The sequence below is a fragment of the Triturus cristatus genome, chromosome 11 (genome assembly GCF_964204655.1).
Source record: "Triturus cristatus chromosome 11, aTriCri1.1, whole genome shotgun sequence".
NCBI classification, from domain to species: domain Eukaryota; kingdom Metazoa; phylum Chordata; class Amphibia; order Caudata; family Salamandridae; genus Triturus; species Triturus cristatus.
The window spans coordinates 159394285-159421095 of NC_140594.1; the positions used below are offsets into that span (position 1 = coordinate 159394285).

Genomic DNA, 26811 nt, shown 5'->3' on the forward strand with positions numbered 1-26811 from the left:
GTACTATGTTATCAACAAGTGCACAGCGCTTTTTAAATTTATTGCGAGTGTATATTCTGCTAGCTGCGCTGCAAAGTCTCCAGAGAATCGAGCGGATTCAAGTGTATATTTATAACAGCTGCAGGCTGTGTGTACGGGACGGAATAAAGAAGCGATATTTGTGTAATAAATGGCATGAAATCCATAATATGGCTGCACGTGAGCAACGCACAAAGAGTCCTCACTTACAAGGAAAGAGCAGAGACAATGCACGGAACAGCATAAAAAACAGGGACCGGCACAGCTGAAAACAGAAGTTTGAAAATGCTTCCCTGGAAATCGAAAGAGTTCTTATTTTCCACTCCTCACAGACCACTCAACTCACCCAGCAGCAGGACCCACCCAGGAGTTATGTAACAGTGCACAGAAGCCTGCCACTAAACCATGAGGCTACAGGGAAGAAAATGCATAAAGGCACGGATAGGCACATTTATCTTAAGCCCAAACACGTTTAAAGTGCTCAGCTCCTAGGACTGCATGGGATACAGCGCTTTATGAAGTATAATTGACTATGTTATTGTTTCCGTGGACTTGTGGCCATATACAAAAGACCTGATGGTCAAAGCAAGATCTGATAGTGATCACCATTCCCTCGAAATTAGTTTTGTAAAGAGCTTAATAATGGGGCTGGAAGCTAAAGAGTGAGGATATCAACCAGCCCCAGATAATGTTACATTAAAGCAATAATCGTCGGTCTGTTAAATGGGCATATATCCTGGAACAAGAAGACTTAGTGGTAAATATTTATAACTGCCTTACTAATATATTTGATACCTATAATCCCTCTAAAAGTGAACCTGGTCAATTTCTTAAATTACATAAAGAGTTCTTTAAAGAATTATTAGAACTCATGACTAAAAGACCAAAAAAAGGAACGGGTGCTGTGAATTTACAGCCTATAGGTAAACCATGGTTTAACAAAGAATGCCGAACAGCAAAATCAGCTCTGATTGATTCGGTCAAAACCAAAAATTCTCAGGCAGTTAAAGAAAGTAGGAAATTATACAACAATGTCCTGGCCAACGCAAAGTGTTTATGGGACGAGGAATTATGGTCCTGTATGCTGACGGCAGCTAAAATAAAGGACCAAAAGTTATTCTGGGAAACAGTGGCCAAGGGTAACCAGAGGGAGAAAGGCTCAAGAGAGGTTTTCCTTGATGAAGCAACTTGGATAGACCATTTTACGAATTTGTATGCCGCTCAAGGGGCTGATAGTGCAGTGCAGGAAGAGCATGCTTTGTTGCCCGTAGAGGCCGAACTCACACATATAGTTTTTGACCTAGAGGAAACAAAACTAGCTATTAACTCTGTCAAATACGGGAAAGCTCCTGGGCTGGACAAAGTACCAGGTGACCTATTCAAGCATGAATTAGATGTCTGGGTACCATACCTTAATCATTTGTGCAACACTGTTGCTGCAGGGGGAAGCAATTCCGGACACATGGAACGGAGCGGAAATTATTACTATTTTTAAAAAGGGTGATAGAAGCAATCCTGCTAACTATCGCCCTATAAGCCTTTTAGACATTACCCAAAAAATCTATGCTAGGCATATATTAAATCGTATTAATACATGGTTGGAAGAAGAATTAATTTTAACGAAATATCAAGCTGGGTTCAGAGTAAAAACAGGAACCACTGATCAAGTCCTAAGGCTCTGTTGCTTGTATTGGAAATATGTCACCCTCCGCAAAGGCCACTTGTATGTGGCATTTGTAGATTTACGGGCCGCATTTGACCTTATACCGCGAGAACTTTTGTGGGAATCACTGAAATCTCAGGGACTCCCACTAGACCTATTAAAATTGGTTATTGGATTACATATGGATAACTATGCCAAGGTTAGGTGGGGTCCTACTGGGGAACTTACAAAAGCTATTCCAATAAAAAGAGGAGTACGCCAGGGGTGTGTATTGGCACCGACCTTATTCTCCCTGTTTGTTAATGATATTCCATCTTATATGGAGTGCAGTGACAATGATTCACCAAGACTAGGGGGCGAACGAGTTTCGTCCCTTCTGTTCGCAGATGACACCATTCTCATTTCCCAAACACCACGGGGCCTTCAAAATTTATTAAATAGGTTTCAGTCGTATTGTTCCTCGTAGGGCTTAGAAATTAATACTAAAAAAACGAAATATATGGCACTGAGCCCACATAGGAATTTTAAGAAAAATCTAATGTTAAATGGACAGAAGCTTGATTATGTGCAGAATTTTATTTATTTAGGTGTCTCTATAGACTCTTCTTTAGCATGGAGATCACAGCTAGAAAAGAATAAGATAGTCTTCAAACAAAACTGTCTCCCAATTCTCAAGAGACACAAAGAATGCTTGAACAAGGCAGTGACCCCTGCCCTAGAGATTTTCAAGTATACAGTTCAACTAGCGGTATTATATGGGGCAGAACTATGGGGACCCGCATGTAGAAATACATTTGAAAGCCTTGAGAACAAGTTCCTTAGGGGGTTGATAAAAATATCTACTAATACCCCATTGACACCCCTCCTTCTGGATCTAAACTTGAAACGAACAGATCAACATGCAATATTAAGACCATTATTGCTGTGGGTTAGACTGTGGACGACTCCAGAATTACTTGACTACAAGAAAGGCCTGAAAGAAGTTATGGATCTCGATAGTTGTAACAAAGTTTATTGGTTCAAGCATGTTAGAAATTGGTTAGGCATGATCGGATTAGCCCATTTTTGGAATGATCCTGAGGCTATGAACTCGTGCTCTAGGAAAATTGTTAAACTATCCTTTTGGTCATATGTGAGCTACGAGTCAGTGTATATAAGAACCCATGGACCACTAACTGAAAACTTTTTATTGTTTAAGGATGTAGCATCTTTCGAACCCTTTTTAGACGAGATTCATCCGCCATTATCAAAAACGTTGTACCTAAAATTCAGATATGGTACACTTAGAACGAAGGCGCTTGAAAAAAGCTGGGCGAAATCAGGAAGTGATCTTTGTATTTCATGTACTCATGGTACTAAGGAAGATGATCTACATATACTTCTATTTTGCTCCAGCTATGCAATACCAAGGAAAAAGTGGATAGTGCCGCTTTGTCTTAAAATTGGTTCAAGATCCTACAAGGAGGCTGGCAGAATTTTAAAAACTGATACTAGCCAGGTGATAGTTTTTGGAGTTAGTAGATTTCTTCTCGCTGCTAATTTTATTAGAACAAAGTTGGGCCTACATTTAAAAAAAAAAAAAAAAAAAAAAGGGAAAACATATATAAAAATGTACAACTATTGTTCACTAGATATCTCCAAAATGACCACGACAATCAAATATTCAAATCGTATGTTTAATTACCCAACCAGGAGGATGTTGTTGTTGTTTTTATGAACTTTTCACAAAAATGTCCTAGCGGTTAGTGATTTAATACTATTTTAATAGTTTTTAAATTATATTTATTATTAACTGTATTTTTAACTATTGTAAAAGTTTCGCCCGGGCTAAATGTGTTTGATAAAGAATTATGTAATTAGATATTGTGTACTCGGATGCAATGGATATATATGAATAGGTTAGCTTAATTGACCCTCTTACTTTTTTTTTTATTTTGAGCTAGCAAATGTTAAATTGTTAGAATAACAAATGTTTTTTATTGTATCTTTTATGATGCTAATGCGTCGAAATAAAGATTTAAATGAAAAAAAAAAAGACCTTCACTGATGTCTTAACGGCGCTTCTGTGAAACGAGAACTCTCGTAACTTAAAGCGCCTACGGCTGCACAGATTGTTAATTAAACCATCCCAGCCAGTCTGGGCTATTAGCAATTAAAATGTTTAATTAAGCACTGCCTCTTCATTCTGCCGTCTCTTGCCGCCGTCTGCCAGGGCGGCATGCTGAAAAGCACCTCTCCTGCCGAACTCTAAAGGCACAAATCCACAAAAACTTAAACTTCTCTATCTCCAGTAACAGACACCCCCAGCCCCCTTCATCTCCAGTAACAGACACGCCATGCCTCTCTTTACCTCAACCAGCATACACCCCCAGCTCTTCTCTATCTCCAGTAACAGACACCCCGTGCCTATCTTTACCTCGTGCTGCGGACACCCCCAGCCCCCTCTATCTCCAGTAACAGACACGCCCAGCTCTTCTCTATTTCCAGTAACAGACACCCCGTGCCTCTCTCTACCTTGAGCAGCAGACACCCCCAGCCCCCTCTATCTCCAGTAACAGACACCCCGTGCCTCTCTCTACCTCGAGCAGCAGACACCACAACCCCCTCTATGTCCTGTACCAGAGACCCTGTGTCAATCAATCAATCATAACATTTGTAAAGCACGCTACATACCCGTGAGGGTCTCAAGGCGCTGGGGGGGGGGGGGCTGCTACTGATCGAAGAGCCAGGTCTTGAGAAGTCTTCTGAAGGCAAGCGGGTCCTGGGTCTGTCGTAGGTCGGTGGGGAGAGTGTTCCAGGTCTTGGCGGCAAGGTGGGAGAAGGATCTGCCGTCGGCGGTGGTTTTCCAGATGCGTGGGACTGTGGCGAGGGCAAGGTTGACAGAGCGGAGGCTGCGGGTGGGGGTGTAGAAGCAGAGTCGGTCGTTGAGGTATGCTGGTCCGGCGTTGTGTAGGGCTTTGTGTGAGTGGATGAGGAGTTTGAAGGTGATCCTCTTGTTGATGGGGAGCCAGTGCAGGCCTCTCAGGTGGGGTGTGATGTGACTGTGTCGGGGGACGTCAAGGATCAGTCGTGCTGAGGCGTTCTGGATGCGTTGCAGCCGTCTCATGAGCTTGGTTGTTGTTCCTGCGTAGAGGGCATTCCCATAGTCCAGTCTGCTGGTGACGAGGGCCTGGGTGACAGTTTCTTGTGTCGGAGGGGATCCATTTGAAGATCCTGCGGAGCATTCGGAGGGTGTTGAAGCAGGACGCGGACACGGCGTTGACTTGCTTGGCCATGGAGAGGGTGGAGTCGAAGATGACCCCCAGGTTGCGTGCGTGGTCGCTGGGTTCTGGGGCTGTTCCTAGCGATGTTGGCCACCAGGAGTCGTCCCAGGCTGAGCGGGTGCGGCCGAGGAGGAGGACCTCCGTCTTGTCAGAGTTCAGCTTCAGCCTGCTGTGCTTCATCCATTCTGCGACGGCCTTCATTCCTGTGTAGGTTGGCTTTGGCGGTGAGGGGGTCTTCGGTGAGGGATATGATCAGCTGGGTGATGTTGAGGCAGTGTTGTCGTGCGACGTGGGCGAGTGGTGCCATGTAGATATTGAACAGCGTCGAGCTGAGGGAAGATCCCTGAGGAACGCCGCAGATGATCTCGGTGGTCTTGGAGTGGAAGGGTGGGAGGCGGACGCTCTGGGTTCTGCCGGAGAGGAAAGATGTAGTCCATGCCAGGGCCTTCTCTTGGATTGCGGCATCATGGAGGCGTGCTGTTAGGGTGCGGTGGCAGACCGTGTCGAAAGCTGCTGATAGGTCCAGGAGGACGAGGGCGGCTGTTTCTCCTTTGTCTATGAGGATCCGGATGTCGTCGGTGGTGGCGATGAGGGCAGTCTCTGTGCTGTGGTTGCTGCGGAAGCCAGACTGAGGATGTCGTCTTCGCGGTAGCAGGTCAGCTGTCTGTTGACGATCTTCTCAGTAACTTTCGCCGGTCACTCTTTTTCTCCAGTAACAGACACCCCCGGCCCCACTCTTTCACCGGTAATAGACACCCCGTGCTTCTATTAATTTCGAGAAACAGACACACTGTGCCCCTCTCTATCTCCAGTAACGGACACTCCCAGCCCCCTCTATCTCCAGTAACAGACACCTCTTTACCTCCAGTAACAGACACCCATGCCCTTTTCTACCTAGAGCAGCAAACACCCGGTGCCTCCCTTATCTCCAGTAACAGACACCCCACTGTGAGACCGGCCTCACAGCGTATGCCCTCCCGATCATCCAGCCAACCTACAACCACCCCCAAGACACGGCATCTCCGACTCCGGCCGCCCCAGCCACACAGACCCGAGGGCCGGCCAGAGCCCCCGACAGACTCGACACCCTACCACGCATGTCCGACCGAGGGAGCGGGAACCCCCGAGCCAGACCAAGAGGCGCCAGCCCAGTCACACCTCGGGTCGCCTTCCCCCGGGAGGACTCGATCGGCCACCAGGCCCCTGGGGAGCAGGCGCCTCGCCTGCCGAGCGTCTGGGGTCCCTCCCAGACCCACCTGAAAAGACCAAAGAAACGAGCGGCAGGAAATCCCGCCGAACCCGCTCAGTCACCAAAGGCCCCTCTCTGCGAGGACTCCGGACTTCAAAGGGCAGGGGGAGTATAATAAGGGGTGCCGGAGGAACGAATGGCAGAGAAGACCTGGAACCATCGAAGCCTGCTGACGCGTATCCCGAATACCGAACCACCTGGGCCTGCTGAGTGACTCGCGGCCCCGACCCTCGAACCACCTGAGCCCTGCTGACGAGGTCGCGGCTCCCGAACTCCGACTACCTGTGCCTGCTGAGTGACTCGCGGCTCTCCCCTCGAGGACGAATTGGCAAGAGATCGCCCAGAGAAACAACACCCTCCAGCTCGAGGATTGTGAGCTATCCGCAGGGTACTTTGCAGAGACACTACCTTCAAAGACTGTCCCGCTACCCCCATTCCCCTACCACCGATTTGTAGTCTCTTGTGCCGCTGATGTACTACTTACACCTTGGATCATAAAGATCCCTTGAAACCTTCGATAAAAGAACCTATCGTCCTACAAAGAATACGTGTGGTGTCACTCTGTTCGTAGTGTAAGCTCAGGGTGTGCGCGCCTGGTTCGGCCTACTTGGGAGAGGTGGGTCAAAGGGGTGGGCAAGACGTGTATCGAACCCCCCTCCGGCGAACGCCTTTCCAACATTTGGTGGCAGACGACGGGATCCGAGCCGACACCGAAAGAGAGTGTGCAGTGAACGACTGACGCACTACCAAACAGAGATGGAAGGAGAAACCTCCCTGAGTGCCGCAGGTACCGAAATGAGCTCGACGTTCCGAGAGGATCAATTGGACTATTATACGCATAGAGAATTAAAACAATTTTGCAAAGACCTTGGAATCGCTACCACCGGATTAAGCACAAAGGAAGACTTCCAGAAAGTATTGAAGACCAGGGTCGAGACGGGGGCGCCCCCGACCCAAACGGAAGGAGACTCCGCCCATGAACCACAAAGCATCCCGGTGAGAAACAGCGGGCCAGAGGGGAACCTGTCCCCCGAGGAACTAGCAGACCGAGAGAGAGGCCGCTACCACGAACTTGAACTGGCCAAGCTGAAAATCGAGGGAGAAATAAAACTGGCCGAGAAAAAGTTAGCCGTCGAGCAGTTACGGCTACAAGGGGAACTCGAGGAAAAGAGACGCCAAAGAGAGCACGATGAAAAGAAACTCCAGCTGGAACATGAACGGAGCCTGAAAGAGATCGAGTTGAGGGCTAAAAGCGAAGAGTCACGACTTTCTGGGAATCTACCATCCGCTCCCTCCGTGGAGGCCAAGGTCCACATCCCCAAGGATGTGGTAAAGGAGTATTACAAAAATGACGATATCCAGCAGTGGTTTAAGGCCTACGAAGTCGCCATGACCTCTCACCGAGTTCCACAGAAGGATTGGGGGGGCTGGGCTATGGGGCCGGTTCTTAAGCGAAGGAAGAGATACCCTGCTGGATCTGCCCTCCACGGTCATGAACTCCTACAGCCACATGAAAGAAGCCCTCGTGGGCCGGTACGGACTCACCCCCGAGATGTACCGGCAACGGTTCAGAGATTGCAAAAAGATACCGGGCACCACATGGGTAGAATACGTGAACTTTTACAGCCGGGCCTTGGACGGGTGGATCAAGGGCAGCAAGGTCTCCACCTTCGAAGAGCTGTTTGATCTGATCGCCTGGGAACATTTAGCGGCCAATTGCTTTGTAGAACTGCGCCAACATCTCCTGGACAGTAAACTCACCGACCCTCGAAAGCTGGCCGCCGAGGCTGACCGTTGGGTGAACACCCGGGCCACCCGAGGCTCCGTGGGAGACTACGGTCGCCACAGTCAAGGACCCCCCCGCCAGAGGGGCGGAGGAAACCACGGCCGACCAAGAGACTTCCCAGGGGGGCCCCCGCACAGCCCTCCCAGCAGCCCACCAGCGGCAGGTCCAGCCCCGTCCCCAGCCAGCACCGGAGCCCCGGGGCGGCTAGGGCCACGAACCAGGATCACCTGCTTCCGCTGCCAACAGCCCGGACACTACGCAAATGACCCCCAGTGTCCCCAGTATCAACGAACCGCAACGACCAACCCCCCGGCAGATGGCCTCCGTGGCCCTAGGGGAAGAGATAGAGGACTCCGAAGAGTGGGAACCAGCTGCCATGGCCCTGGTCTCCCTTGGTGATCGAGAAATGGTCCCCGGGACACCCTTGCCCGCCAGCACGAAGAAGTACCGACAGCAGGTGACCATCAACGGCCACCGAGTCGAGGGCCTCCGCGATACCGGGGCAAGTGTCACCGCGGTCCACCGCAACCTAATCTCTGAAGACCAGATCCTACCCGGTGCCCTCTGTCCGGTCATATCCTCCGACAATTCCGAGAGCCTCTGCCAGATGGCTCTGGTGCCTTTCGAGTGGGGAGGAGTCTCCGGAGAATTGAAGGTAGCCGTCCGAACATCACAGCCCGTAGACTGCCTCCTGGGCAACGACCTTGAGAGTTCCCCGTGGGGGCAAGTGGAACGAAGAGCCCATCTCGAGATGATGGGCCTACCCGAATGGGTCTGCGCCACCACGCACTCCATGACCGCGCGATTGCCCCTCTCCGAGGGCGGGGAGGCCCTCCCACCGAACACTGTCCCCGAGAACCGGGACACCCTACCAGAAACGGACAACCCTCCTTCGGAAGGAGAAGAAGACATTAACCCGGGAGAAGGGCTGGAACCTTCCGCCCCTGAGGCACTGACTGAGCTCGGAGAACTGCCCGAGATGGCCCAGTGGCGCTGTGAGGGAGGTCCCTCCCGTGAAGAGTTCTGCCAGGAACAGGCCACCTGCCCTTCCCTCGTGGGACTCCGACAACAAGCCGAAGCACAGACCGCCGGTGACCGGACGGGAACCCACTGGGTCTATTGGGACAATGACCTCCTATACAGCGAACAAAAGTCAGCCGAGCTAGGCGCAGCCCGAGTACTGGTAGTACCCCTGCGCTTCCGAAGCCTCCTCCTGGGCCTGGCCCACGATGTACCCTTGGCAGGACACTTAGGCCAAGACAAAACATATCAGCGATTAGTTACCCACTTCTATTGGCCCAAGATGCGAGCAAATGTAGAAGTCCACTGTAAATCCTGCCTCACGTGCCAGGGCAGTGGGAAAAGTGGCGGAAAGCGCAAGGCTCCATTACAACCCCTTCCCGTTATGAGTACCCCGTTTGAGCGGGTCGACATCGACATCGTGGGACCCTTGGATCCGAAGACCGCCCAGGGCCACAGATTCATCCTCGTCCTGATGGACCATGCCACCCGCTACCCCGAGGCCATTCCCCTCCGCACCGTGACGGCTCCCGTGGTGGGCCGGGCTCTCATGGGGATCTTCTCCCGTGTCGGATTCCCTCGCGAGGTTGTGAGTGATCGCGGCACGAACTTCATATCCCGCTACATGAAGTCCCTGTGGCAGCAGTGCGGAGTAACATAAGTTCACGACCCCCTACCACCCCCAGGGCAACGGCCTGGTGGAACGCTTCAACCGAACCCTGAAGGGGATGATCCTGGGCCTCGAGGAGCCCATGCGCCGAAGATGGGACGTCCTCCTCCCTTGCCTCCTGTTCGCGTACCGGGAAGTTCCCCAAAAGTCCCTGGGGTTCAGCCCATTCGAACTACTATACGGACACCCTGTCCGGGGGCCCCTGAGCCTGGTCAAAGAGGGCTGGGAGACAAGCCCCCGGGGGACCCCCCCTGATGTGTTCCGCTACATCCTGGCGCTCCGCAACCAGACCCGGAAGTTCAGAGAACTCGCAGAGGCTAACCTCGAGGCCAGCCAAGAAGAAATGAAGCGCTGGTATGACCAGAACGCAACTCTGGTCGAGTTCCAGCCGGGCCAGCAGGTTTGGGTCATGGCCCCGGTGACACCCTGCGCCCTACAGGACAAATGGACTGGCCCCTTCAAGGTGATCAAGCGGAAGAGTCAGGTCACGTACCTGATCGATGTACAGTCCCCACGGAACCCCCTCCGGGTTCTCCACGTGAACCGTCTCAAGCCCCACTTTGTGAGAACGGAGTTGAGTTTGCTACTGGCCACCGATGATGGGGCGGAAGAAGACACTGAACCCCTGCCCGACCCCCTGTGCACTAAAGAACTGGATGGTTCCGTGGAGGGAGTGAAACTGTCGACCACCCTCACTCCCCAACAGTCCGACGACTGTCACCAGCTGCTCAGACAATTCGCAGACCTCTTCTCCCTCATCCCAAGAGTCACCGACTGGTGTGTCCACGACGTGGACACCGGCGACAGCCCACCTGTGAGACACCGAGCCTACCGGGTGCCTGACCGGGTCCGCACCTGCATCAAGACCGAAGTACAGAAGATGTTAACCCTTGGAGTGATCGAACCCTCCGATAGCCCCTGGGCCAGCCCGGTAGTCCTGGTCCCGAAAGCGGCCGCCCCTGGGGTCGCCCCCGAACTAAGATTCTGTGTGGACTACCGGGGGCTCAATGCGGTCACCCGAGCGGACGCTCATCCTATCCCCCGCGCCGACGAGCTCATCGACCGCCTTGGGGCCGCTCGTTTCCTCAGCACCTTCGACCTAACCTGCGGTTACTGGCAGATTGCGCTCACGGAGGGAGCAAAAGAACGCTCCGCCTTCTCCACACCCGATGGACACTACCGCTTCAGGGTCATGCCGTTCGGGATGAAAAACGCCCCGGCCACCTTCCAGCGGTTGGTAAACAAGGTCCTGGCCAGACTCGAGGAGTTCAGCGCAGCGTACCTTGACGACGTAGCCGTATTCAGCTCTCAATGGCACGAGCATCTCCAGCACCTCCGGCAAGTACTGCTGGCCCTGCGCCAAGCCGGCCTAACAGTGAAGGCCAGCAAATGCCAGCTCGGGCAAGGCTCCGTGGTCTACCTGGGGCATCAGGTGGGCAGGTCGCCCCCCTCCAACCAAAGATCGACGCCATCAAGTCCTGGGAGCCCCCCACCACTCAGACGGAAGTCCGGGCCTTCCTGGGCCTCACAGGATACTACCGGAGGTTCATTAAAAACTATGGTAGCCTCGCAGGGCCTCTCACGGAGTTGACCTCCAAAAAGCTCCCGAAGAAGGTGCAGTGGACCCCCAGTGCCAGCAGGCGTTCGACGCCTTGAAAACCGCCATGTGCACCGCCCCAGTACTCAAGGCCCCCGACTACTCCCAAGAGTTTGTGGTCCAGACCGACGCATCCGAACACGGCATCGGAGCCGTCCTCTCGCAGTTCAACGACAAGGGCATAGATCAACCCATAGCCTTCATCAGCCGAAGGCTGCTGCCTCGAGAACAGCGTTGGAGTACCATAGAACGAGAGACCTTCGCCGTAGTCTGGGCCCTCAAGAAACTACGGCCCTACTTGTTCGGAACCCACTCCCGAGTGCAGACGGACCACCGGCCCTTGCGGTGGCTGATGCAGATGAGGGGAGAGAACCCCAAGCTATTACGATGGTCAATCTCCCTCCAAGGGATGGACTTCACTGTCGAGCATCGCCCCGGGACGGATCATGCCAACGCCGACGGCCTGTCCCGGTTCTTCCGCTTCGGCGAGGAGAGCCCCCCAGTGGATGGGTAGTTCTCCACGCCTTTCAGCTGGGGGGGGGGGGGGGGGGGGGACGACGCGTGTGAGACCGGCCTCACGGCGTATGCCCTCCCGATCATCCAGCCAACCTACAACCACCCCCAAGACACGGCATCTCCGACTCCGTCTGCCCCAGCCACACAGACCCGAGGGCCGGCCAGAGCCCCCGACAGACTCGACACCCTACCACGCATGTCCGACCGAGGGAGCGGGAACCCCCGAGCCAGACCAAGAGGCGCCAGCCCAGTCACACCTCGGGTCGCCTTCCCCCGGGAGGACTCGATCGGCCACCAGGCCCCTGGGGAGCAGGCGCCTCGCGTGCCGAGCGTCTGGGGTCCCTCCCAGACCCACCTGAAAAGACCAAAGAAACGAGCGGCAGGAAATTCCGCCGAACCCGCTCAGTCACCCAAGGCCCCTCTCTGCGAGGACTCCGGACTTCAAAGGGCAGGGGGGAGTATAATAAGGGGTGCCGGAGGAACGAATGGCAGAGAAGACCTGGAACCATCGAAGCCTGCTGACGCTGTCGCGGCTCCCGAATACCGAACCACCTGGGCCTGCTGAGTGACTCGCGGCCCCCAGCCATTGAACCATCTGAGCCCTGCTGACGAGATCGCGGCTCCCGAACTCCAAACCACCTGGACCTGCTGAGTGACTCGCGGCCCCGACCCTCGAACCACCTGAGCCCTGCTGACGAGGTCACGGCTCCCGAACTCCGACTACCTGTGCCTGCTGAGTGACTCGCGGCTCTCCCCTCGAGGACGAATTGGCAAGAGATCGCCCAGAGAAACAACACCCTCCAGCTCGAGGATTGTGAGCTATCCGCAGGGTACTTTGCAGAGACACTACCTTCAAAGACTGTCCCGCTACCCCCATTCCCCTACCACCGATTTGTAGTCTCTTGTGCCGCTGATGTACTACTTACACCTTGGATCATAAAGATCCCTTGAAACCTTCGATAAAAGAACCTATCGTCCTACAAAGAATACGTGTGGTGTCACTGTTCGTAGTGTAAGCTCAGGGTGTGCGCGCCTGGTTCGGCCTACTTGGGAGAGGTGGGTCAAAGGGGTGGGCAAGACGTGTATCGAACCCCCCTCCAGCGAACGCCTTTCCAACATTTCCCACGCTTCTCTCCGTCTCCAGTAACACACACCCCGTGCCTCTCTGTCTCCAGTAACAGAAACCCAGTGCCTCTGTCTCCAGTAACAGACACATACCACCCCTCTCTATCTCCAGTAACAGTCTCGAGTAACAGACACCCCGTGCATAGTTTTTGAGTGCATTATGTTATAGCCTGTAAGGGCAAGGATTGTGAAGGTGTCACGCATGACATAGGGCCCCTGGAGTGCCAGTGAGCCTGGGCAGTGGCCCCTGTCTGCCCACATGTGTGACCAGCAGGCAGCGGTGCTTGGCTCGGTCAAGGAGCCCTCTCGGCCCCTCCGAGTGACAAGTTCAGTGCCGCCAGAAGTGGGACTTGTGCGCCGAGTACCAGTCGCGGCTCGCACTCCAATACTCGCGGGGAGGGGTGTTGGGGGTTTGTGCGTGCGGGGGTGTTGGGGGTTTGTGCGTGCGGGGAAGTTTAAAATAAAGCAGCATTATTAAGCAAACTAAACTTACCGGGTCCGCGCCGCCTCTGCGAGTCCTCCTGGGCCGGGGTCCGACTCCCACGTTGGCACTTGGCAAGTACCGCCTGCGCCTCTGGCTTTAGCAGTAGTGCGCATGTTCTGTTTAGGGCTTAACATTTTTTGTGAGCAGCCCAAACATGCGCACTAGGCTGCTCATTTGAAGAGCGGCATGGAACAACCCTCACTCTTCTAATGAGCAGCGCCTAGTGCGCATGTTCGGGCTGGTCACAAATCTTTTAAGCCCTAAACAGAGCATGCGCACTCTTGGTGTGCGCTCCGCCGACCCACTGTGATACATGTTATGATGGATGTCAATCAGACACTTGCAGCTGAACTCCTGTAGTGCTGCCCCGCCCCCTTCTGAGCCGACTGCCTCCGGCTCTGGCAGCCTGGGATAGATTGCATTATGTGAGTGAGAGAGTCAGAGAGAGTGACGACAACGTTCAGTGGGGCAACGCCCAAGCGCCCTAATTGGCGCACTGCCCCTGCTAATAGAGGCGTGGAGTAGACTGGAGTAGAGTGGGGTTGATTGAAGTGAAGTGGGGTAGATTGGAATTGAGTGAGGTAGAGTGGAGTGTGTTAGATTGGGGTGGGTTAGATTGGAGTGGAGTGGAGTAGAGTAGACTGGGGTAGAGTGAAGTGGAGTAGCTTGCGGTAGACTGGAGTGATGTGGATCGGGATAGAGTGGGTTGGGGTGGAGTGGAGTTGATTGGAGTAGATTTTATAAAATTGAGCTTACTGGAGTAGAGTGGGGCAGATTGGAGTAGTGTAGATTGGAGTGGGGATATTGGGGAAGATTGGTTGAGTGGGGTAGATCGCAGTGGAGTGGATTGGGGTAGACTGGAGTGGGGTAAGTGATGTGGAGTGGAAAGGTCTAGAGTGGCAGAGTGGCTCGTCGTGGAGTGGCATACACTGGAGAGGGGATGAGTGGCCTGTCCTGGGGTGGAGTGGAGAGGAATAACAGAGTGGAGTGCAGTACAGTGTTGTGGTGTAAAGTGCAGTGGCATAGTGTGGAATATGCACGGTGTGGTAGGGCACTGCGATTACAGATAACACACTATCAATTGAAATGACCATTATACTTGCACACCCATACAGTTTTACTGCACACGAACGATAATATCATCAACTAGTGTATTGATCGTATTTAAATATTTGTTTTCACCACACTTAGAATTACAAAAAAAATTGCTTCATTTATACTTTTCTTAATTCGGATATATTTTGAAATATCAACACAGTTCATTTTTGTTATGTCCTAGAAAAAAATAACATCCTACAGCCTCTCCTCTCACATGGATACCCGGCAGGATTGTCACAAATTCTCTCACTTTGAAGTCAGAGAGAGAAAAGTAAACACCAAGCTCCCTCTGAAGACAGAGCCTGACATTTGATCTCGGTCTTTGAATGCATAGCAAATGCGACATGACAAGAACAACATTTAAATTAAAGGCCTGTTTACAGAAAGCAAATACTCGGAAGGATAAAGTAAACAAGGGGATGCTCCACAGGAGGTACGAACTCAAGCTGGACAGCACGCAACTGAGTTTCAAACCACAAAGCCAATAGTAAGCAATGGGCAAAGTGCATTCTCAGGGCAGCTATCAGAACGTCCACAAGGCATTATTTGCAAACCAGACAGCTGTGCTTTCTGATAGGCTTCAACCTAAAAAGGTAGCCTCCAGGGAGGGGGTTTACAACCCCTCACACCTCCGAAGGATGAGTACCCTTCACAGTTCTTGCTGTGTGAGACTGCCAGTTTCTAGCCCTCTGCCCCGTTTCTTCCCACAGCCTCCTTCTCCCATCATCTTTTTCCACTCTTCTGCTAGCAAACACAGGATACTCCCCAAGATGAGTCATCGGCTCTTCAGTTTTCATTCCTGGATCCTTCTCATTATTGACAGATTTTCACTTATGTCTCTGTTACATATCGGATGTTCTTATGCTTTGACCCAACATGTGTTATCAATGCTGACTCATTCATACATCACCCCTTTCCAATGGTACCCCTCCCTAGTGGAACCTTGCTTGGGGGATCACCCAAGGAGGGCGATCCCGAAGCAGGGATCCACCCACAAGACATCAGTGAGGGGGGAGCGGCCCCTTGGGCAAGGGCATTTGCTCCCCCCAATTTGTTTTGGGCACAACAGCATTCTGTGAGGAAAATGTGTATTATTTTCTTTTTGTACAAAGTTTGAAGTTTTCAAGGGATTCTGGGTAACAGAACCTGGTGACAGCCAGACAAGTCAACCCATCTTGGATTACCCTGGGTGTCTAGTTTTCAAAAATGTAAAGGTTTGCTAGGTATCCCCAAGTGCCGGCAGAGCTAGGTTCAATATCTATAGTTAGGTACTTTACAAAAAGGGGTCCGTTTTCACTGTAAAAATGAAGTGTGTTCACGTTGCGTTTTGAGCCGTTTCCGGTCGCGGGCACTAGGTCTACCCACACAAGTGAGGTACTATTTTTATTGGGAGACTTAGGGTAACACAGAATTGGAGAACAACTGTTATTACCTATTTACCTTCGATGCATTTCTGCCTTCCAAATGAAAGACAATGTGTAAAAAAGAAATCACTTTGAAAAATGGCGTATAATTCTCATGCTAGTATGGGTTCTCACAATTTCGGAAATGTGCAAATAGCTACTGTTACTAAACTATATTTTGTTCCAATTTCAGAAATACATAGGTGTCTTTTCACTGTATATATTTTCGGAAACGAATTGCTATATATCCGGTACATATCAAAAAACCATTGCAAGATGCTTCTCAGTTATTGGCTCAGGGTTCGCCGGGTTCTTGGTGAATCTACTATATATGCCCACAACCAGAAAGGTGCAGCAGATGTAACGGTATATTTATTTCAAACATCTGTCATGATAATAAGAAGTTACAGGTGAAAAAGTTAGCACAAATGGCTGGGTTTTTTTTCAACTCATTTTCAATTTTTCCTATTTTCAACTGTTAGTTTCTATGAAGAAACCTTGAAGGATCTACACATGACCCCTTGCTGAAATCAGATTTGTGTCTAATTTTCTAAAAATGTATAGCTTTCCAGGATCCATTATTGCTTTCATACCCATTTCTACCATTAACTGGAAGAAGGTAGAAAGCACACAAAAAAAACCCAGCAAAAATAGGCTAAGTCCCAGTAAAATTCCAAAACTGTATAGAATTTTTTTTTAGTTTTCTGACAAAATTCTGTCAGTCCCTGAAAGCTGGGAAATGGTGATTTCAGCCCCACGACCCTTTGTTGATACCATTTGCAGGGTTAAAAGCAGACGCTTTCATTTGCAGCACTTTTTTCTCATTCCCCCCCCAAAAAAAAATTTCGCTGTATTTTAGCTACTTTCTGGGTCCCCTCTAGGGGAATCCACAAACCCTGGGTACCTTTAGAATCCCCATGATGTTGAAAGAAAAGGATGCAAATTTGGCAAGGATACCTTATGTGGTCAAAAAGTTACAGGGGCCTAAGCGCGAACTACCCCAAATAGCCCAATAAACTGCTTTGCACGTGGGGGAGGGGGAGGAGAAGGCCTAACAGCGAAGGGGTTAATGAGGTCTAGATACTTTTAATATTTTATTGTTCCGAAATTGAACGATTTGCCTGAGTTAGTCAATTAATGACCTCATCTACCTCTTGGTTCACTCTACAGTTTTTAACATCTAAAAAAAAACAACTGTTGTAACATTGTCACAGTTACTTTCCCTTTCATTCAAACTCCCTACAGATTAAATGATTTTCAGTTTACCCTTCAAGGATGCATTATGAGTGTTTATCACCAAGCCTGGTTGATCTCACCTTGGAAAGAAGACTTTTTGGGGACCACCCATCTTACCGTCACAGTGCCTATAGTTTTGAATATCAACTGTTCATTTCCACTGGGGCAATGCAGAATGAGTTCTTAATCACTATTCCTTGTTCATCTCGCCATGAAATATATAATTCTTGGGGGCATCGCATCTTATCTGACACCATAGGTAAAGTTTCCATTTTAATATTGCTCTTTAATTCCCAAGTTATCCTGGATTCTCCAACTGAATTATACCGTGGGTCCCAATCTTCATTACCATTCTTTTAATCTTCAATTAGTTGGTCATTGCTCTATGTCTCTTTCTAATCTGCCTCTGTATCGGATGTCAACCTCAATTGCTGCTGGTGGGAAACCCTATTCTATTATTATTATTATTATTATTATTAGTAGTAAGTAATCTTTTGTAAAGCGCAACGAATGCAGAGGCGTCTTAGCGCCGAGTGTAGTGTGTGCTTCACCTGAGAAGGCCAGGGGGATAATTGCTGTTTACTTGGGCAGAAAAGCCAAGTCTTATGCATCTTCCTAAACAGGAATCCGTTTGATTCTAATCTTGTTGCAACCGGCAGCGTATTCCAAAGTTTGGCAGCCCGATAGGAAAGACTTCTCCTACCCCACCTGACCCTTCGGATTCTAAAGACCTGAACTAGCCCCACATTTGCTGAGCCTAAGTCCCGCCGAGGGACATGCCAGGAAAAGTTTGTGGGTCACACAGCCCTCCGTCATACAGTGCTTTGTGCACCAAACAGAAAGCCTTAAATTGAATTATTTGCTGGACTGGTAGCCAGTGGAGGTCCCTAATGCTGTTGGAAATGGAATGAAATTTGGGGGTGTTTAATTGCACCCGAGCTGCAGCATTCTGCAAAGACTGGAGTTTCGATAGTGGACGTTTATCAATGGCAAGGAAAAGGGAATTGCAATAGTCCAATCTGGAAAGGATTAATGCAACTATCACAGTTTTTCTAAATTCTTGTGGCATGAAAGGGAGGATCTTTAGCAGGATTTTTAGGAGAAAGAAACATGGAGGAGGCAAGAAGATTAATCTGTTCCGAAAAACTGAGCTGGTTTTCGAACAGAACTCCTACATTTCAGGATTTGTTGATCGGATCAGTATGATGGCCAGCCGGACAAACAAGTCGGTTCAGGTATCACGGAGGTTGAGTTACCTTGATAAAAGTGTGACTACAGGGTTCACTCCCTGCGGCCGATTCCCAGGTGGCAATTAGCTACCATCGCTGAAATAATGAAAGCGACACAGTGAAGTTCCAGTGGATTGTAAGTACAATACACATAATAGCTGTACGACTTGGAGTGCATACTAGCTCCTATTTTGGTCCGTACGAAAGCCATTTGACCCTGTTGGGCACAAGAGAATATGGCTGACACATGTAGACCTTTCACAGGATAAGAAGGATCAAATTTAAGTTCTTCACATATCCCTCACCTTTTTAACATTGACCAATACTCTCTTCAATAATGACCAGTTCAAAATGTTTGAGTGTATTTGAGCCACTTTTAGAAGCACTACATTTGAGCACTTTCACTCACTATCACCACCTCACCCTCAAAAACAACCAATCCGCTGTAATCAGGCATCGCAGCACACCCTGGAAGCATTCGGTGAACACAGCGGGAACCCTATGATGAAGCATGTCACCTACCAGGTGGGTGAGTGGGGGTTCTTTTACAAAACCTTTGGGTTTCTTAGGCAGTTCAGACACCGGATACATCCACCCTTAATGAGGTGAGAGATATATGTGTGTGTTAAATTAAAGAAAAGACCTGTTCTCTCTGTTTTTGGGAAACAGGAAGAGGAACGGGCTGGTTCCAGACTTCTCACTCTCATGTTTGTTGTTGATACAGCTTCTGCTGGCCATCAAAGGGGATTCCAGAGTGATGGTCCCTTTCCAAACTCAACCACCTCATTTTTATCAGTGTTTAATTTAAGGAAATTTTGATGCATCCACCCAATGATGTGCAACAGACAGTTGTGGAACTGACCATTCTCTGTGTACGCACCTGAAGATATAGATACGACTATCTGTGTATCGTCAGCGTAGGATACTAGCGAGAAACCATGTGCTTGAATCAGCTTAGCCAGAGGGTTGCATAGATGTTAAACAGAGTAGGTGACAGTGCTGAACCTTGAGGGACTCCACAGGGGAGTGAAAAGACCTCAGATGTGAGATTTCCCCAGCACAGTCTCTGTTCCCCCGTCTTCAGGGAAGAAATGAGCAGGGTTAGAACTGTTCCTTTTATTCTCACCGACTCCAGCCTCTGCGTTAGTACCAGATGATTAACGGTATCAAATGAAATGCTGCTGTGAGGTCAAGCTGCATGAGGACAGCCCTCCCACCACTGTCAAGATGTTCGCGTATTCCCTCAGTGGCGATGACTAGAGCTGATTCAGTTGAGTGATTTGGTCTGAAGCCCTGTTGGGAGGTGTCAAGAAGATTGTTTGACTCTAGGTAGCTCATCAGATCTTGATTCATGGATTTTTCCAAGATTTTAGCAGGGAGGGCTAGAAAAGATATGGGCGGGTAGTTTTTAACCTCAGAGGGCCCAAGAGGGAGTTTTTTTTTTAGTATAGGCCGGATACAGGCATTCTTCCAGGAAGTAGGGAAAATTCCTGACATGTGAATATTGTTTAAGGGGGGGCCAAGTGTGTACTAACCGTGTCTGAGGCCATATGAAGTATTGAGGGAGGACATGGATCAGACGGGGAACCAGACTTGGTGGATAATAGTAGTTCATTTACTCTCTTAGGAGATAGAGAGGAGAAACTTAGCAGCTCAGAGGTAGTTGTACACCAGGAGGCATGGTCCTCAATTAACACATCTTTGGTCATGTCGGATACGTGCCCTGAGAGCTCCTTGAAAACTGCTTGCACTATGAACTGAAAGAAGTTAGCGGCTTTGTTGCAAAAAGTTTGATCAGGCGAAAATTGATTCACCTGTTGGAGTTTGGACAGAGTGGTAATAGTTGTGAAAAGCTCTCTAGTCTTATTTTTTTGCTGCCTCTATTTTCGTAAAAAAGTAACTGATTTTTGCAGCTTTAATTGCCGCTTTGAATTCTACTAGGGCTAATCTGTAATTGTGTTTGCCCGGTTCACCATGTACGTTCTAAGTGTCTGCACTTGGCCTTTATGCTTCTAAGTTCGGCGAAGTACCATAGGCCTGAAAGTGGATTCCTGTTGGGTTTGATCAATTTCTCTGGGGCCAGGAGGTTAATTGGCGACTTGACCCAGCAGCCAAAATTGTCAGCGGACTTATTGTCTCGATCTAATAAAGGTGGATGTCTGTGTAGGGCCTCTTCTAAGTTAGATTTATTGATTTTGTGCTACATTCGGGTCTTAGTGGCAGGCAATATGTCGTGGGAGGACACTGCTGTCTCAGGAAGTAGGAGTTTAAAAAAGATGGCCCTGTGATCAGTCCAAGTTAGCAACAGTACTTTTTCCAGAGTGATTTTAGACTTGTTCATGAAAATTCCATTTAAAGTATGGCAGGCCTTGTATCTGGGCTCTGTAATAAAGGTGTGTAGTCCAAAGCAGGCCATGCTATGCACCAGAAGGGTGCTGTCGGCATTATTCTTACATTCAAGATGAAAATTAAAATCTCCAAGGAGAGTAAAAGTGGGGAAATCTACACATGATTCCAAGAAAGTTTGCAGAGATTGTGTAAATGAAGCCCTAGGCCATGGCAGCCGATAGAGTTGTATTCCTGGGAAGGTAATTGTGTTGCTGAATTTGAAGTTAAACATCAGCGCATCTACTCCTAAATGCTGAGTAGGGTCAAAGGTGGCCTTATGGTTGATACAGTAGATTATCGCGATACCTCCTCCCTGTTTACCTTCACCATCTACGGTTGCTAGCTCGTATCCAGCTGGTATGACTGCAATCCAATTTAGGATCGAATGTTTTATTGGCCCAGGTGTCGGTTAGAAAGACCAGATCCGGACTAGATGTTTGCATAAAATTCTCAAATTCATATTTATGTTTGATCAGGGATATGGTGTTCACTAAAATGCAGGTCAAAGGGCTATTTATGACTTTAGGACAGTTGTTGGCCCAATGTGAGGTTCTTACCGATGGAGCTACTGAGGGGTTAACAGTGGAGAAGAATTGACATAGCGTACAGCTAAGAGGGACGATATCCTTCTCACAATCCCATAGAGGTGTATTTCAACACTTACCTTTGTTAAGTGCTAGTAGCTGTTCCCTAGAATAACAGTGAGGTGGAAAGGACCAGGAGTACTGGCACCTAGCGTTTTCCGGGCACTGACAGGCTTGTCTCTGGCGCGGTCCACTGCACGGTCACGTCAGCATTGGAATTCCTAACACCTGGGAGAGAACAACTAGCACACAGACGTTGCAATGGCGGACCCGCTCTTAGTTACGGGCACCACAGTCGACGAGCAATGCAGTGTTAGAGCTTAAAAGTAAGTAAAAAGCATGTAACAAAGACAATTCCGTCGAAAAATATCCTGTGGTATTATCAGGCAACAACGCTGCGCGGTCGTATCAGCATGGGGAGATATACCTCCTGCATGAGAACAACCAGCACGCGGACCTTGAAATGGCAGACCCGCTCTAGTTCAAGCTAAAAATATCCTCTGGCGTTATCAGGCAACTAGCCTGGCATCTTTCTACTAGTAAATATTGGAGCTACAACACCCGATTGCTTCCGCTGAAGGCAAACGCTACCAGGACCCACTTTGATATTAAAGTTGTTGATCCTACATTGCCAGCATCTCTGATTTCTTATCGTGTCTGCCTAATTTAGGGCGTTTTTCCTTTTTTAGCAAATCCATTTTAGTTCATAGTTGGAATCAGAAGAGTTTATTTCTGAGTTTTACTTTACTTTTTCGTTGACCCTCAAACCTTCAGGGCACTGGATAAAAAATTAAAAAAATGTTCGCTGCTTTCATTTACTTTTTCTTAAATTTATTTTTTTTAGCTTTTTATAATGCCTCCTTGTGTTCAACAAGGTCAGAATAGGTGTGCTTTTCACTAGACGTATTCAACATTACCAATAGTGTTCCTTTCTTATTGCCCAAGTAAGTAAATCTCTTGCTAGTATTCTTCGGGGTACTTACTTTTTGATCACAAGATTCCTTTAGATTTTCCCCCTCAAACTTAAATTTGACTTTTGCTCTTTCTAGAACCAGTGCTAATTTATCAAAAATTGGAATACAAGTGCATTTGCTCACACTCTTTTGTTGTAGAGGCACTTAGAATACTCGTTTTTTCCTGTCAGTTTGCCTACCTTGTTGTCCGCTTTCACAACATACCTGGCTAAAGAATGGTGAATATCATTTTGAACTTCCAATTTGTCATGCTGTTGATTTATGCCCTTTACTGCGGCATTAAGCGAACAGAGAATTGCTTCAATTAACGCAGTCACAGAGGCAGTACCTATGTCAAAGTCTAAAGAGTGTGAATAAGATTATATTTAATTGGAGATAAATTGATTAATGATTCTGGACCGTTCTGTCCTAGAAAACGTGCTTGCACATATTCCCAGAGTAAAAAAAAAATAATAAAGAAGAGAATATCACGGATTGCACTGCATAAGAGAAATTCTATTTGCTAATGGGATTTCGTGGACACTTCAAGATGGACAGAGGGTGTGGATTATAGCACTGGAAAGTAAATTGTGTCTGCACTATCAATAGCAACTAAAGGTTCAACTTTTGTGTCCGTCTTCCTGGTACTATATTAATCCCACCTGAAAGACCCAGAGTACACCCACCAACCATACACTTTGGTTCACTGTAGGAGGTTGAAATGATTGCTCAAACTGGTTAAATATGATCCTACCTTCAACTTCTATTATGTTCCTAAAGAGTAAATCTTGCATTTCGTAACCTTGCGGATAATTGTGCTAGTGTTAAAAAAAAATTAATTACCTACAGTTTGTGCTAATGAGAGCTATTGCTGTTGCATCACTTTATCAATAGCTATGGGGATTTAAATCCCATTGTGCCTGTTAGTCGCGTCACTCCCTTGGCTTCCGCTTCTCTGCACCTCTTCCTTCACTCATTGTGGGAGACTCATTTACAATAAGGGCACAAGAAGCGGCCCCCAAACACACCTCACACATTTAGCCATGGAAACGTAACCCTCAACGTAAAGTGCGCTTGTACCAGTAAATTGTAAAAACGTAACCCTTCCCAATTCCCTTAAAACTGAAAAGTACGACCCATCACCTCCTCACTTCAGGAACCACACTGGCTCACCCTGAAAGCCAGAATCGTACCCAAGATCTGCTAAATCATATTCAGAGTCCTCAACTGCAACCTCTCCCGAGGTACACACAACCTGTGCAGCAACAGCATTGCGAAGATTGAAACTGAGAAATGGCGATGGAAAAAACGCAGAAACCAGGCCTTCTTATGCTATGCATTATGAGCCTAGAATCCCATTCCAACATAAATCTGATAAACACAATCTCTCCTCCACTTCAGGAAAAAATGTAACATCTTCCACTTTTGTGGGGGAAGGGGAGATGAGGGGCGTGGATATCTGGAAGTGAATACATTAACGAGCTACCACTCACAGAGGCATAGAAAGCAAACATCTGCAGGTCTTGTGTAACCTTGCTTCCCAACAAGGATCACACTATCTAAATAACCATACACTCAAGAGATCTTGATTCCTTTAGTGGACAGTGGAAGCCCTATTGTTTCATCAGAATCAACTACTAGTGTTTAGTGCAGGAGCCCAATGCTACAAATGCGTGCACCAAGACTGCCTAGAGTCCCCCTGTCATTGCTGTTTTAGTGATATGAGGCTGAAAAATACTTAAATATTACAGAGCAAAGACTGGAATATTCCTGTAGACAAAGCAAGCTTCTCACCAATAATCTAAGTGAGCGCTGGGTATTTGAACTCACCATACACAACGCTGTTCCTCAGGATGACAATGAAATTCTGGGATAAAATGCCTTGCCACCGTCCCATGACTACATGCTCCTATAACGTTTGTAGTGTTGAACATTTTGACTAAAATAAATTGAAGCATTGCCAGGTAGGAATTGATGGGGTGGGGTAAAAATCCAGAAATACAAACATGCTGCCATCAGAAGAAAGTGAAGAACATGGGCGGCAGCAGACAGTGCGGCAGAATCATGACAACTTAACTTCCCTACGAACAGCATACCCCTGACCAGTTGTTCCGAAATGTATCTGAAAAACTGTGAAGGCATTTTGAAAAAGGGGTGGGTCTATTTGGTAAGTAATGATAAAGGTGAGCAAATGTTATAAATCTCTCCCAGCCCTCTAATAATTATCACAACACTTTGTGAGTCTGGAGGGGAAATGCTCCCTCTGCCCTCACACGGCTCCTGTTTTTAGGTCTCGCCTAGCGACGCAGCGCACGCGCTGCTCGCCTTGGAGAGATCTATTGTTGTCGGTTTCTCTTGGCCGAAGTGGGACAGAAGATGTGCACGCGTACGGACAGGAGATGTGAACGCGTGCACATCGCCAGTCCCTCCCTGTCTCCTGCTCGCTGTGCAAGCGCGGACAGGAGATGTGCACGCGCACTGCTGTCAATTTTGCTCTCGCTGTTTCGGGCATTCTGTGAGGCACAACGCGCGCATGTGGCTTTCAGTCTCGCTTTTCTTTGTTAATGTCGGAAAAAAAAGATTTCTTTACATATATAAGCATTTGCTGTAACAATGGTGCTTTACCCTGTGTGCCCATCCCTCCCCTCCCACTACGCCCCTCCCTGCTCCTTCTCCCTATCATGGTCCGCCATCACAGCAGCTTCAGGAGGGACCGTCCCGGACTCTCTTCCAGCTCAAAGACCGGGTTAAGTTGCAAAATGGTCCTACAAACCGTGGGGAAGGTCTTGAGGTAAGCCGCTTCATCTGCGGGAAGGTTTTTCTTCTGTCTGACTGAACTAGCGAGCTGTTCTGCAATGTTGTGAAGCGCCACAGAAAGGGCTTCAGGGTGCTAAGGGATGGCGTATGTTGGCCGGGGCAGCTGCAGTGGGATGGGACGGTAAACAACTTTTTCAAGGTTTGCTGGGGGGACGTCATTAATGACTGCGGCATTCAGACTAGTGGTCGCCCATTCGTGCACTTTGAAAGTATGCAGGGTGCCATGGCGGACTGTGTGTTTCTTGGGAGGGGCAGTGGTTCACGCCCCCTCCCCAAAAGATAAAACCTTGCGGAGCAGCATAACGCTGAAGAGGGGCGTGCCTGTGCGAGATAACAGCGGGAGCGTACTTCGATGTATCCTAGCTTTTTGAGAACATCCTTGGACACTTTGGGACTCTAATGGTCAAAAAGGTAGTGGATGAACAATCCTCCGTGCTGTTAAAAAAGTAATGACATATTAGAACAGTCGCCACCTTTTTTCCTCCTACCCATAACAAATAGTATTCCTGCCTGGAAGCACCATGGTTGGGTCTTAAAAGTAGACTTTTGAACAAACGCTGCAGAGTGGTTAATGCAGGTATACATCCGCATGTGTACCCAAAACATTACTTCTGTTCCAGCAAAGCACTCCACGGGAGGCCAGGGAACCACCCCTCTCAATATAATTATATTACGTGAATCAGGCATAATGTGTACGTTATCGTTACGGGGGAATTGCTGCAGCCATGCTGGTAATATGGTTGGCGATCCAGGGGGCGCTGTAAAGGAGCTTCTGAGAGGGTGCTGTGTAGAATGGACAGTGGAAATGTACAACACCAGCAGGTACTGGCTGCACACTTCGATGGGGACTGTAGAGGGGAGAGGCTGTTTACCTTCTCAAAACTCTCACGGCTTCCCAGAGGACTCCTCTAGGGGAGTCTTTCCATGGCGTGACAGGCATTCTCACACGGAAACTGCAAGCTATCTTCCTTTTTCACCTCCTTACACAAAACACCCATCTCCTTAGCACTCACACATCTACAAACCGCCCCTACAGCGCTTCACATCTTGCTAACAATACCTGCCACCAAGCCACAGCATAGCCCGCCGGCACCTCCTCTACTATTACACCCACACTGCGAGCTCCACCCTCCGCAAATGCATCACAAGCCATTGCTCACCCACCTCCCTGAACATAACTGGCACGGACAGCTCTTCTCTCACACATTGTGCCAGCCTCCTTCTGCACACTGCGCATACGCAACTTGTGCGCATACTTAAACAACGCATCTTCCTCAAGCCACAACCTCTCTTCGCACCTACCTAGCCCTTCCACTTTTATTCCACACCACTGTCTTTTCCAGCCCCTTTGTACCCTCTAACCTTGCATCCTATAGTGCAGGGGTACTCACAAACTTTCTCTCGGGGGCCAAATTTACAGTGTGGCTTCTGGCTGAGGGCCGCACCGGTGGGGGCGGGGCCAGTGGGGGAGGGGGCGGGGCTAGACCAAAAATAAAAAAATAAAATTATGACCATGAGGTTGAACACAGGCCCCTGAAGCGGACGCCTTTGTCCACTGAGCCACCAGACCAGGCATTCACACATATCTATCTATCTATCACTCTGTCTCCCTCCCTCTCTCTGTCTCCCTCCCTCCCTCCCTCTGTCTCCCTCCCTCTCTCTCACTCTCTCCTTCTCTTTATCACTCTCCCTCTCTCTCCCTCCGTCTTCTT

The 26811-nt window shown here is 49.0% G+C and overlaps 1 protein-coding gene across 3 annotated transcripts in view; it reads right to left on the bottom strand.

Moving 5' to 3' along the window:
* The window catches only part of B3GNT4 (UDP-GlcNAc:betaGal beta-1,3-N-acetylglucosaminyltransferase 4), a 141193-nt gene that overhangs the window by 31961 nt on the left and 82421 nt on the right, over nucleotides 1-26811 (bottom strand). The gene's annotated exons all lie outside the window — the stretch shown is intronic.